At 67.0% G+C, this 13,085-nt stretch overlaps 4 non-coding genes across 4 annotated transcripts; all 4 read right to left on the minus strand.

Moving 5' to 3' along the window:
* Positions 1-329: 329 nt before the first annotated feature.
* Positions 330-402, minus strand: TRNAF-GAA (transfer RNA phenylalanine (anticodon GAA)). Its single transcript has one exon. It is a non-coding gene; the product is annotated as a tRNA-Phe (tRNA).
* A 5,477-nt stretch (positions 403-5,879) lies between these two features.
* Positions 5,880-5,952, minus strand: TRNAF-GAA (transfer RNA phenylalanine (anticodon GAA)). The gene has a single exon. It is a non-coding gene; the product is annotated as a tRNA-Phe (tRNA).
* A 2,690-nt stretch (positions 5,953-8,642) lies between these two features.
* On the minus strand, positions 8,643-8,715 carry TRNAF-GAA (transfer RNA phenylalanine (anticodon GAA)). The gene has a single exon. It is a non-coding gene; the product is annotated as a tRNA-Phe (tRNA).
* A 2,686-nt stretch (positions 8,716-11,401) lies between these two features.
* On the minus strand, positions 11,402-11,474 carry TRNAF-GAA (transfer RNA phenylalanine (anticodon GAA)). Its single transcript has one exon. It is a non-coding gene; the product is annotated as a tRNA-Phe (tRNA).
* Between the last annotated feature and the right edge of the window lie 1,611 nt (positions 11,475-13,085).

Genomic DNA, 13,085 nt, shown 5'->3' on the forward strand with positions numbered 1-13,085 from the left:
GAGCTGGAGGAGGGCTCCAGGGAGGCGGTGAGGGGAGGGAGGCAGGTGGAGAAGGCTTTGTGGCATCCATAAGACAGGCAGGAAGGCGCGGGCGGGCGGGCGGGCGGCTCACTGGGTGGAGGAAAGAGGCCTGGTGTCCCTGAGGGAGGTGGCCATGGATTTGGGGAGAGTGTTGGAGAGGGAGGCAAGGTGGAGGAGGGGGAAGTGCACAGGGGTAGGGAGGCAGTGGTGAGATGGGCAGGAGGAGTGAGAAGGGCAAGAGGTGCAGGTGGCGCATGGCCGGGACGCCCGGCTCCGCAAAAGAGGCGGGGAAGAGGGGGGCAGCCCAGTGCCGAAGCCCGGGCTTGAACCAGGGACCTTTAGATCTTCAGTCTAACGCTCTCCCAGCTGAGCTACTTCGGCCTGTCGTGAGCACCAAGCGTGACGGAAGCCGCGGCAGATGCCTGCAGCAGTCCCCGCTCTGCCCGGGGTATGACTGAAACAGCTACAGCTGCTCCGTCGTCCACACAAATACACGAGTCGCCCCATAAGTGCCTTGCAATAGCTGCAGCCGTGGGGAATGGCCAAGGACGGCCAAGAGAGGCATCTGCAGAGCGCGGCTTCCTCCCGTAGGCGTGCTGGGGAAGAAATCCCGCCCAGAGGAGGTTTATGCCCCGAAAGGAAGAGCTCTGAAAGGACGAGCTCACGCCAGTGCCCGTCTGAGACGCGGCGTGGGTGTCGCGGTACAAGGTGGGGAGGAATCCGGCAGTGCCGGTGTGCTGGGCTTGGTCGGTTCTTGCTGTTGAGAGGGACGTGGAGGGTCTGGAGAGGGCCAGAGAGGAACGCCCTGAAGTTGAACGAAGGGAAGGGCCGAGTCCTGCCGCAGGGCAGGGGTAAGCGCAGGCACCGGGCCAGGCTGGGGGGCACGTGGTGGAGAGGAGCTGTGCAGAGAAGGACCTGGGGGGGGTCCTGGTGGACACCAAGCTGGTGACGGAGCACTGGAGCACTGGAGCGGAGCAGGTTGCCCAGCGAGGTGGTGGCAGCTCCAGCCTTGGCGATGTTCCAAAGGCACCTGGGAAACGCGGTGCTGGGCCACCTGCTGTGGGTGACCGTGCTGGAGCAGGAGGTTGGAGGAGGTTGGTCTCCAGAGGTCCCGTCCCACCTGGACGCTCCGGAGATCCGGGGGAGCGGGTGGAGGCTGTGGGGACACGAAGGGGACACGTGGGGACGAGGTTAGGAAGACAGAGGACACAGGGGCCACATGGGGATTGGGGTCAGGCTGAGAGGGACACATTGTGGACGTGTGGGGAGCGGGGGAAGGATGCGGGGACAGGCAGGGGAGCCATGGGGGACACGGGACGAGGCTGAGGACGGGGGGACATGTGGAGACGCGGGGGGAGACTGGGGACAGGGGAGGGGACTTTGGGCAGACTGGGAGGCATTTGGGGTCCCTTCAGCCCACCGCAAAGGCACCGCTGCCCCCCACCCCCGACAGCCTGAGCCGGGGCGCACTCTGGGTGGGGGGCACACCTGCAGGTGTCCTCCTGCACCTGCGGTCACCCAGTGCCCGCTCTGGGTGCCTCCAGTGTGTGGCCGCCGAGGCCCCGGGCCACGGCCACCCAGCGCGAGGTGAGCCCCAGCACATGGGGGTGGCACACACGTGACTCCCGGGGCTGGACCTGCTGGCACCGCCTGTGACACATGGGAGAGGGGCAGGCCGCAGGGGCGACAGGCATGGGATATGGGCGTGACACGGGTGTGCAGCACCTGACCCGCCCCCAGCACCCCGAGGTGACCCTGCCGCGTGCCCTGGGACCCCCTCGAGAGCCAATAAAGAGCCACCCCTCCCCTGCCCAGACACCTGGGCCCTCGGTGTGTGGGGGAAGGGCGGGGGGTGGCCCAGCTGCCTGAGAGCCTGGTAGATGGAGTTGGGTGGGGGCAGCAGGGACACCCGGGTCCTTTGTATGCGGGGAGGAACATTGGGCGGGGTGGGGGGGAGGTGCGCAGAGGCCTGGGTGCCCTGCACAAGCGCTGAGGAAGGGCTGGTGAAGTGCGTGGGCGTCTGCTTGGAGGTGAAGTGCTTGCTCACAGGGCGAGGGGACTTACCCAGATGGGGGTGCCCAGAGCCCTGGGTGCCTGAGGCGCCTGGCTGCCTCATACACAAGAGGAGGGTGTTCAGCTGCAGAGTGCCACCGGGTCGCCTGGGTGCGTCATAGAAGAAAGGGCCGGGGGAGGGGGGCGTTGTCTGGAGACCAGCAGCTGGATGTCCTTGTCCCCAGGATGCCTTCAGGCAGAGGTTGTGGGGGGAGGGGGGGTTGGCTATGGGGGGAGGTGCGCAGACGCCTGGGTCCTCCATAGACAAGGGCAGGTGGGAGGGCGGGGCGGGCCAGGGTGGTCAGACAGCTGGGTGCCCTGGACACAGGTTGCAGGGGAGGTTGGCTATTTGGGGTGGGGTGGGGGGGTGCCGGAGGCCTTGGTCCTCTGTGCATGGGGGTGAGGGGGTTTGGCTGGGGGTGGCACGTGGATGCCTTCAACCCTCGGATGCCGGGGTTCCCCCAGACTGCTGGGTCCCTGCCAAAGGAGGGCAGTGGGTGAGCTCTTGGGGGTTGTTTGGATGCACGGTTCCTCCATCCCTGGGGCAAATGGGGCTGGCAGGGGGGGCCGCGGATGCCTGGGTCCCTGCAGCTCCTCGTTCCTCCTGCTGTGGATGAGAGGCTTCACGCCTGGAGGCGCCCAAGAGCATGGAAGAGCCACCAGCATGGCCAGCGGTGGGGAGAGCTGGAGGAGGGCTCCAGGGAGGCGGTGAGGGGAGGGAGGCAGGTGGAGAAGGCTTTGTGGCATCCATAAGACAGGCAGGAAGGCGCGGGCGGGCGGGCGGGCGAGCGGGCGGCTCACTGGGTCGAGGAAAGAGGCCTGGTGTCCCTGAGGGAGGTGGCCATGGATTTGGGGAGAGTGTTGGAGAGGGAGGCAAGGTGGAGGAGGGGGAAGTGCACAGGGGTAGGGAGGCAGTGGTGAGATGGGCAGGAGGAGTGAGAAGGGTAAGAGGTGCAGGTGGCGCATGGCCGGGACGCCCGGCTCCGCAAAAGAGGCGGGGAAGAGGGGGGGCAGCCCAGTGCCGAAGCCCGGGCTTGAACCAGGGACCTTTAGATCCCGGGCTTGAACCAGGGACCTTTAGATCTTCAGTCTAACGCTCTCCCAGCTGAGCTACTTCGGCCTGTCGTGAGCACCAAGCGTGATGGAAGCCGCGGCAGATGCCTGCAGCAGTCCCCGCTCTGCCCGGGGTATGACTGAAACAGCTACAGCTGCTCCGTCGTCCACACAAATACACGAGTCGCCCCATAAGTGCCTTGCAATAGCTGCAGCCGTGGGGAATGGCCAAGGACGGCCAAGAGAGGCATCTGCAGAGCGCGGCTTCCTCCCGTAGGCGTGCTGGGGAAGAAATCCCGCCCAGAGGAGGTTTATGCCCCGAAAGGAAGAGCTCTGAAAGGACGAGCTCACGCCAGTGCCCGTCTGAGACGCGGCGTGGGTGTCGCGGTACAAGGTGGGGAGGAATCCGGCAGTGCCGGTGTGCTGGGCTTGGTCGGTTCTTGCTGTTGAGAGGGACGTGGAGGGTCTGGAGAGGGCCAGAGAGGAACGCCCTGAAGTTGAACGAAGGGAAGGGCCGAGTCCTGCCGCAGGGCAGGGGTAAGCGCAGGCACCGGGCCAGGCTGGGGGGCACGTGGTGGAGAGGAGCTGTGCAGAGAAGGACCTGGGGGGGGTCCTGGTGGACACCAAGCTGGTGACGGAGCACTGGAGCACTGGAGCGGAGCAGGTTGCCCAGCGAGGTGGTGGCAGCTCCAGCCTTGGCGATGTTCCAAAGGCACCTGGGAAACGCGGTGCTGGGCCACCTGCTGTGGGTGACCGTGCTGGAGCAGGAGGTTGGAGGAGGTTGGTCTCCAGAGGTCCCGTCCCACCTGGACGCTCCGGAGATCCGGGGGAGCGGGTGGAGGCTGTGGGGACACGAAGGGGACACGTGGGGACGAGGTTAGGAAGACAGAGGACACAGGGGCCACATGGGGATTGGGGTCAGGCTGAGAGGGACACATTGTGGACGTGTGGGGAGCGGGGGAAGGATGCGGGGACAGGCAGGGGAGCCATGGGGGACACGGGACGAGGCTGAGGACGGGGGGACATGTGGAGACGCGGGGGGAGACTGGGGACAGGGGAGGGGACTTTGGGCAGACTGGGAGGCATTTGGGGTCCCTTCAGCCCACCGCAAAGGCACCGCTGCCCCCCACCCCCGACAGCCTGAGCCGGGGCGCACTCTGGGTGGGGGGCACACCCGCAGGTGTCCTCCTGCACCTGCGGTCACCCAGTGCCCGCTCTGGGTGCCTCCAGTGTGTGGCCGCCGAGGCCCCGGGCCACGGCCACCCAGCGCGAGGTGAGCCCCAGCACATGGGGGTGGCACACACGTGACTCCCGGGGCTGGACCTGCTGGCACCGCCTGTGACACATGGGAGAGGGGCAGGCCGCAGGGGCGACAGGCATGGGATATGGGCGTGACACGGGTGTGCAGCACCTGACCCGCCCCCAGCACCCCGAGGTGACCCTGCCGCGTGCCCTGGGACCCCCTCGAGAGCCAATAAAGAGCCACCCCTCCCCTGCCCAGACACCTGGGCCCTCGGTGTGTGGGGGAAGGGCGGGGGGTGGCCCAGCTGCCTGAGAGCCTGGTAGATGGAGTTGGGTGGGGGCAGCAGGGACACCCGGGTCCTTTGTATGCGGGGAGGAACATTGGGCGGGGTGGGGGGGAGGTGCGCAGAGGCCTGGGTGCCCTGCACAAGCGCTGAGGAAGGGCTGGTGAAGTGCGTGGGCGTCTGCTTGGAGGTGAAGTGCTTGCTCACAGGGCGAGGGGACTTACCCAGATGGGGGTGCCCAGAGCCCTGGGTGCCTGAGGCGCCTGGCTGCCTCATACACAAGAGGAGGGTGTTCAGCTGCAGAGTGCCACCGGGTCGCCTGGGTGCGTCATAGAAGAAAGGGCCGGGGGAGGGGGGCGTTGTCTGGAGACCAGCAGCTGGATGTCCTTGTCCCCAGGATGCCTTCAGGCAGAGGTTGTGGGGGGAGGGGGGTTTGGCTATGGGGGGAGGTGCGCAGACGCCTGGGTCCTCCATAGACAAGGGCAGGTGGGAGGGCGGGGCGGGCCAGGGTGGTCAGACAGCTGGGTGCCCTGGACACAGGTTGCAGGGGAGGTTGGCTATTTGGGGTGGGGTGGGGGGGTGCCGGAGGCCTTGGTCCTCTGTGCATGGGGGTGAGGGGGTTTGGCTGGGGGTGGCACGTGGATGCCTTCAACCCTCGGATGCCGGGGTTCCCCCAGACTGCTGGGTCCCTGCCAAAGGAGGGCAGTGGGTGAGCTCTTGGGGGTTGTTTGGATGCACGGTTCCTCCATCCCTGGGGCAAATGGGGCTGGCAGGGGGGGCCGCGGATGCCTGGGTCCCTGCAGCTCCTCGTTCCTCCTGCTGTGGATGAGAGGCTTCACGCCTGGAGGCGCCCAAGAGCATGGAAGAGCCACCAGCATGGCCAGCGGTGGGGAGAGCTGGAGGAGGGCTCCAGGGAGGCGGTGAGGGGAGGGAGGCAGGTGGAGAAGGCTTTGTGGCATCCATAAGACAGGCAGGAAGGCGCGGGCGGGCGGGCGGGCGGGCGGCTCACTGGGTGGAGGAAAGAGGCCTGGTGTCCCTGAGGGAGGTGGCCATGGATTTGGGGAGAGTGTTGGAGAGGGAGGCAAGGTGGAGGAGGGGGAAGTGCACAGGGGTAGGGAGGCAGTGGTGAGATGGGCAGGAGGAGTGAGAAGGGCAAGAGGTGCAGGTGGCGCATGGCCGGGACGCCCGGCTCCGCAAAAGAGGCGGGGAAGAGGGGGGGCAGCCCAGTGCCGAAGCCCGGGCTTGAACCAGGGACCTTTAGATCTTCAGTCTAACGCTCTCCCAGCTGAGCTACTTCGGCCTGTCGTGAGCACCAAGCGTGATGGAAGCCGCGGCAGATGCCTGCAGCAGTCCCCGCTCTGCCCGGGGTATGACTGAAACAGCTACAGCTGCTCCGTCGTCCACACAAATACACGAGTCGCCCCATAAGTGCCTTGCAATAGCTGCAGCCGTGGGGAATGGCCAAGGACGGCCAAGAGAGGCATCTGCAGAGCGCGGCTTCCTCCCGTAGGCGTGCTGGGGAAGAAATCCCGCCCAGAGGAGGTTTATGCCCCGAAAGGAAGAGCTCTGAAAGGACGAGCTCACGCCAGTGCCCGTCTGAGACGCGGCGTGGGTGTCGCGGTACAAGGTGGGGAGGAATCCGGCAGTGCCGGTGTGCTGGGCTTGGTCGGTTCTTGCTGTTGAGAGGGACGTGGAGGGTCTGGAGAGGGCCAGAGAGGAACGCCCTGAAGTTGAACGAAGGGAAGGGCCGAGTCCTGCCGCAGGGCAGGGGTAAGCGCAGGCACCGGGCCAGGCTGGGGGGCACGTGGTGGAGAGGAGCTGTGCAGAGAAGGACCTGGGGGGGGTCCTGGTGGACACCAAGCTGGTGACGGAGCACTGGAGCACTGGAGCGGAGCAGGTTGCCCAGCGAGGTGGTGGCAGCTCCAGCCTTGGCGATGTTCCAAAGGCACCTGGGAAACGCGGTGCTGGGCCACCTGCTGTGGGTGACCGTGCTGGAGCAGGAGGTTGGAGGAGGTTGGTCTCCAGAGGTCCCGTCCCACCTGGACGCTCCGGAGATCCGGGGGAGCGGGTGGAGGCTGTGGGGACACGAAGGGGACACGTGGGGACGAGGTTAGGAAGACAGAGGACACAGGGGCCACATGGGGATTGGGGTCAGGCTGAGAGGGACACATTGTGGACGTGTGGGGAGCGGGGGAAGGATGCGGGGACAGGCAGGGGAGCCATGGGGGACACGGGACGAGGCTGAGGACGGGGGGACATGTGGAGACGCGGGGGGAGACTGGGGACAGGGGAGGGGACTTTGGGCAGACTGGGAGGCATTTGGGGTCCCTTCAGCCCACCGCAAAGGCACCGCTGCCCCCCACCCCCGACAGCCTGAGCCGGGGCGCACTCTGGGTGGGGGGCACACCCGCAGGTGTCCTCCTGCACCTGCGGTCACCCAGTGCCCGCTCTGGGTGCCTCCAGTGTGTGGCCGCCGAGGCCCCGGGCCACGGCCACCCAGCGCGAGGTGAGCCCCAGCACATGGGGGTGGCACACACGTGACTCCCGGGGCTGGACCTGCTGGCACCGCCTGTGACACATGGGAGAGGGGCAGGCCGCAGGGGCGACAGGCATGGGATATGGGCGTGACACGGGTGTGCAGCACCTGACCCGCCCCCAGCACCCCGAGGTGACCCTGCCGCGTGCCCTGGGACCCCCTCGAGAGCCAATAAAGAGCCACCCCTCCCCTGCCCAGACACCTGGGCCCTCGGTGTGTGGGGGAAGGGCGGGGGGTGGCCCAGCTGCCTGAGAGCCTGGTAGATGGAGTTGGGTGGGGGCAGCAGGGACACCCGGGTCCTTTGTATGCGGGGAGGAACATTGGGCGGGGTGGGGGGGAGGTGCGCAGAGGCCTGGGTGCCCTGCACAAGCGCTGAGGAAGGGCTGGTGAAGTGCGTGGGCGTCTGCTTGGAGGTGAAGTGCTTGCTCACAGGGCGAGGGGACTTACCCAGATGGGGGTGCCCAGAGCCCTGGGTGCCTGAGGCGCCTGGCTGCCTCATACACAAGAGGAGGGTGTTCAGCTGCAGAGTGCCACCGGGTCGCCTGGGTGCGTCATAGAAGAAAGGGCCGGGGGAGGGGGGCGTTGTCTGGAGACCAGCAGCTGGATGTCCTTGTCCCCAGGATGCCTTCAGGCAGAGGTTGTGGGGGGAGGGGGGTTTGGCTATGGGGGGAGGTGCGCAGACGCCTGGGTCCTCCATAGACAAGGGCAGGTGGGAGGGCGGGGCGGGCCAGGGTGGTCAGACAGCTGGGTGCCCTGGACACAGGTTGCAGGGGAGGTTGGCTATTTGGGGTGGGGTGGGGGGGTGCCGGAGGCCTTGGTCCTCTGTGCATGGGGGTGAGGGGGTTTGGCTGGGGGTGGCACGTGGATGCCTTCAACCCTCGGATGCCGGGGTTCCCCCAGACTGCTGGGTCCCTGCCAAAGGAGGGCAGTGGGTGAGCTCTTGGGGGTTGTTTGGATGCACGGTTCCTCCATCCCTGGGGCAAATGGGGCTGGCAGGGGGGGCCGCGGATGCCTGGGTCCCTGCAGCTCCTCGTTCCTCCTGCTGTGGATGAGAGGCTTCACGCCTGGAGGCGCCCAAGAGCATGGAAGAGCCACCAGCATGGCCAGCGGTGGGGAGAGCTGGAGGAGGGCTCCAGGGAGGCGGTGAGGGGAGGGAGGCAGGTGGAGAAGGCTTTGTGGCATCCATAAGACAGGCAGGAAGGCGCGGGCGGGCGGGCGGGCGGGCGGGCGGCTCACTGGGTGGAGGAAAGAGGCCTGGTGTCCCTGAGGGAGGTGGCCATGGATTTGGGGAGAGTGTTGGAGAGGGAGGCAAGGTGGAGGAGGGGGAAGTGCACAGGGGTAGGGAGGCAGTGGTGAGATGGGCAGGAGGAGTGAGAAGGGCAAGAGGTGCAGGTGGCGCATGGCCGGGACGCCCGGCTCCGCAAAAGAGGCGGGGAAGAGGGGGGGCAGCCCAGTGCCGAAGCCCGGGCTTGAACCAGGGACCTTTAGATCTTCAGTCTAACGCTCTCCCAGCTGAGCTACTTCGGCCTGTCGTGAGCACCAAGCGTGATGGAAGCCGCGGCAGATGCCTGCAGCAGTCCCCGCTCTGCCCGGGGTATGACTGAAACAGCTACAGCTGCTCCGTCGTCCACACAAATACACGAGTCGCCCCATAAGTGCCTTGCAATAGCTGCAGCCGTGGGGAATGGCCAAGGACGGCCAAGAGAGGCATCTGCAGAGCGCGGCTTCCTCCCGTAGGCGTGCTGGGGAAGAAATCCCGCCCAGAGGAGGTTTATGCCCCGAAAGGAAGAGCTCTGAAAGGACGAGCTCACGCCAGTGCCCGTCTGAGACGCGGCGTGGGTGTCGCGGTACAAGGTGGGGAGGAATCCGGCAGTGCCGGTGTGCTGGGCTTGGTCGGTTCTTGCTGTTGAGAGGGACGTGGAGGGTCTGGAGAGGGCCAGAGAGGAACGCCCTGAAGTTGAACGAAGGGAAGGGCCGAGTCCTGCCGCAGGGCAGGGGTAAGCGCAGGCACCGGGCCAGGCTGGGGGGCACGTGGTGGAGAGGAGCTGTGCAGAGAAGGACCTGGGGGGGGTCCTGGTGGACACCAAGCTGGTGACGGAGCACTGGAGCACTGGAGCGGAGCAGGTTGCCCAGCGAGGTGGTGGCAGCTCCAGCCTTGGCGATGTTCCAAAGGCACCTGGGAAACGCGGTGCTGGGCCACCTGCTGTGGGTGACCGTGCTGGAGCAGGAGGTTGGAGGAGGTTGGTCTCCAGAGGTCCCGTCCCACCTGGACGCTCCGGAGATCCGGGGGAGCGGGTGGAGGCTGTGGGGACACGAAGGGGACACGTGGGGACGAGGTTAGGAAGACAGAGGACACAGGGGCCACATGGGGATTGGGGTCAGGCTGAGAGGGACACATTGTGGACGTGTGGGGAGCGGGGGAAGGATGCGGGGACAGGCAGGGGAGCCATGGGGGACACGGGACGAGGCTGAGGACGGGGGGACATGTGGAGACGCGGGGGGAGACTGGGGACAGGGGAGGGGACTTTGGGCAGACTGGGAGGCATTTGGGGTCCCTTCAGCCCACCGCAAAGGCACCGCTGCCCCCCACCCCCGACAGCCTGAGCCGGGGCGCACTCTGGGTGGGGGGCACACCCGCAGGTGTCCTCCTGCACCTGCGGTCACCCAGTGCCCGCTCTGGGTGCCTCCAGTGTGTGGCCGCCGAGGCCCCGGGCCACGGCCACCCAGCGCGAGGTGAGCCCCAGCACATGGGGGTGGCACACACGTGACTCCCGGGGCTGGACCTGCTGGCACCGCCTGTGACACATGGGAGAGGGGCAGGCCGCAGGGGCGACAGGCATGGGATATGGGCGTGACACGGGTGTGCAGCACCTGACCCGCCCCCAGCACCCCGAGGTGACCCTGCCGCGTGCCCTGGGACCCCCTCGAGAGCCAATAAAGAGCCACCCCTCCCCTGCCCAGACACCTGGGCCCTCGGTGTGTGGGGGAAGGGCGGGGGGTGGCCCAGCTGCCTGAGAGCCTGGTAGATGGAGTTGGGTGGGGGCAGCAGGGACACCCGGGTCCTTTGTATGCGGGGAGGAACATTGGGCGGGGTGGGGGGGAGGTGCGCAGAGGCCTGGGTGCCCTGCACAAGCGCTGAGGAAGGGCTGGTGAAGTGCGTGGGCGTCTGCTTGGAGGTGAAGTGCTTGCTCACAGGGCGAGGGGACTTACCCAGATGGGGGTGCCCAGAGCCCTGGGTGCCTGAGGCGCCTGGCTGCCTCATACACAAGAGGAGGGTGTTCAGCTGCAGAGTGCCACCGGGTCGCCTGGGTGCGTCATAGAAGAAAGGGCCGGGGGAGGGGGGCGTTGTCTGGAGACCAGCAGCTGGATGTCCTTGTCCCCAGGATGCCTTCAGGCAGAGGTTGTGGGGGGAGGGGGGTTTGGCTATGGGGGGAGGTGCGCAGACGCCTGGGTCCTCCATAGACAAGGGCAGGTGGGAGGGCGGAGCGGGCCAGGGTGGTCAGACAGCTGGGTGCCCTGGACACAGGTTGCAGGGGAGGTTGGCTATTTGGGGTGGGGTGGGGGGGTGCCGGAGGCCTTGGTCCTCTGTGCATGGGGGTGAGGGGGTTTGGCTGGGGGTGGCACGTGGATGCCTTCAACCCTCGGATGCCGGGGTTCCCCCAGACTGCTGGGTCCCTGCCAAAGGAGGGCAGTGGGTGAGCTCTTGGGGGTTGTTTGGATGCACGGTTCCTCCATCCCTGGGGCAAATGGGGCTGGCAGGGGGGGCCGCGGATGCCTGGGTCCCTGCAGCTCCTCGTTCCTCCTGCTGTGGATGAGAGGCTTCACGCCTGGAGGCGCCCAAGAGCATGGAAGAGCCACCAGCATGGCCAGCGGTGGGGAGAGCTGGAGGAGGGCTCCAGGGAGGCGGTGAGGGGAGGGAGGCAGGTGGAGAAGGCTTTGTGGCATCCATAAGACAGGCAGGAAGGCGCGGGCGGGCGGGCGGGCGGGCGGCTCACTGGGTGGAGGAAAGAGGCCTGGTGTCCCTGAGGGAGGTGGCCATGGATTTGGGGAGAGTGTTGGAGAGGGAGGCAAGGTGGAGGAGGGGGAAGTGCACAGGGGTAGGGAGGCAGTGGTGAGATGGGCAGGAGGAGTGAGAAGGGCAAGAGGTGCAGGTGGCGCATGGCCGGGACGCCCGGCTCCGCAAAAGAGGCGGGGAAGAGGGGGGGCAGCCCAGTGCCGAAGCCCGGGCTTGAACCAGGGACCTTTAGATCTTCAGTCTAACGCTCTCCCAGCTGAGCTACTTCGGCCTGTCGTGAGCACCAAGCGTGATGGAAGCCGCGGCAGATGCCTGCAGCAGTCCCCGCTCTGCCCGGGGTATGACTGAAACAGCTACAGCTGCTCCGTCGTCCACACAAATACACGAGTCGCCCCATAAGTGCCTTGCAATAGCTGCAGCCGTGGGGAATGGCCAAGGACGGCCAAGAGAGGCATCTGCAGAGCGCGGCTTCCTCCCGTAGGCGTGCTGGGGAAGAAATCCCGCCCAGAGGAGGTTTATGCCCCGAAAGGAAGAGCTCTGAAAGGACGAGCTCACGCCAGTGCCCGTCTGAGACGCGGCGTGGGTGTCGCGGTACAAGGTGGGGAGGAATCCGGCAGTGCCGGTGTGCTGGGCTTGGTCGGTTCTTGCTGTTGAGAGGGACGTGGAGGGTCTGGAGAGGGCCAGAGAGGAACGCCCTGAAGTTGAACGAAGGGAAGGGCCGAGTCCTGCCGCAGGGCAGGGGTAAGCGCAGGCACCGGGCCAGGCTGGGGGGCACGTGGTGGAGAGGAGCTGTGCAGAGAAGGACCTGGGGGGGGTCCTGGTGGACACCAAGCTGGTGACGGAGCACTGGAGCACTGGAGCGGAGCAGGTTGCCCAGCGAGGTGGTGGCAGCTCCAGCCTTGGCGATGTTCCAAAGGCACCTGGGAAACGCGGTGCTGGGCCACCTGCTGTGGGTGACCGTGCTGGAGCAGGAGGTTGGAGGAGGTTGGTCTCCAGAGGTCCCGTCCCACCTGGACGCTCCGGAGATCCGGGGGAGCGGGTGGAGGCTGTGGGGACACGAAGGGGACACGTGGGGACGAGGTTAGGAAGACAGAGGACACAGGGGCCACATGGGGATTGGGGTCAGGCTGAGAGGGACACATTGTGGACGTGTGGGGAGCGGGGGAAGGATGCGGGGACAGGCAGGGGAGCCATGGGGGACACGGGACGAGGCTGAGGACGGGGGGACATGTGGAGACGCGGGGGGAGACTGGGGACAGGGGAGGGGACTTTGGGCAGACTGGGAGGCATTTGGGGTCCCTTCAGCCCACCGCAAAGGCACCGCTGCCCCCCACCCCCGACAGCCTGAGCCGGGGCGCACTCTGGGTGGGGGGCACACCCGCAGGTGTCCTCCTGCACCTGCGGTCACCCAGTGCCCGCTCTGGGTGCCTCCAGTGTGTGGCCGCCGAGGCCCCGGGCCACGGCCACCCAGCGCGAGGTGAGCCCCAGCACATGGGGGTGGCACACACGTGACTCCCGGGGCTGGACCTGCTGGCACCGCCTGTGACACATGGGAGAGGGGCAGGCCGCAGGGGCGACAGGCATGGGATATGGGCGTGACACGGGTGTGCAGCACCTGACCCGCCCCCAGCACCCCGAGGTGACCCTGCCGCGTGCCCTGGGACCCCCTCGAGAGCCAATAAAGAGCCACCCCTCCCCTGCCCAGACACCTGGGCCCTCGGTGTGTGGGGGAAGGGCGGGGGGTGGCCCAGCTGCCTGAGAGCCTGGTAGATGGAGTTGGGTGGGGGCAGCAGGGACACCCGGGTCCTTTGTATGCGGGGAGGAACATTGGGCGGGGTGGGGGGGAGGTGCGCAGAGGCCTGGGTGCCCTGCACAAGCGCTG

This window comes from Struthio camelus, chromosome 22 (assembly GCF_040807025.1).
Source record: "Struthio camelus isolate bStrCam1 chromosome 22, bStrCam1.hap1, whole genome shotgun sequence".
Classification (NCBI taxonomy): domain Eukaryota; kingdom Metazoa; phylum Chordata; class Aves; order Struthioniformes; family Struthionidae; genus Struthio; species Struthio camelus.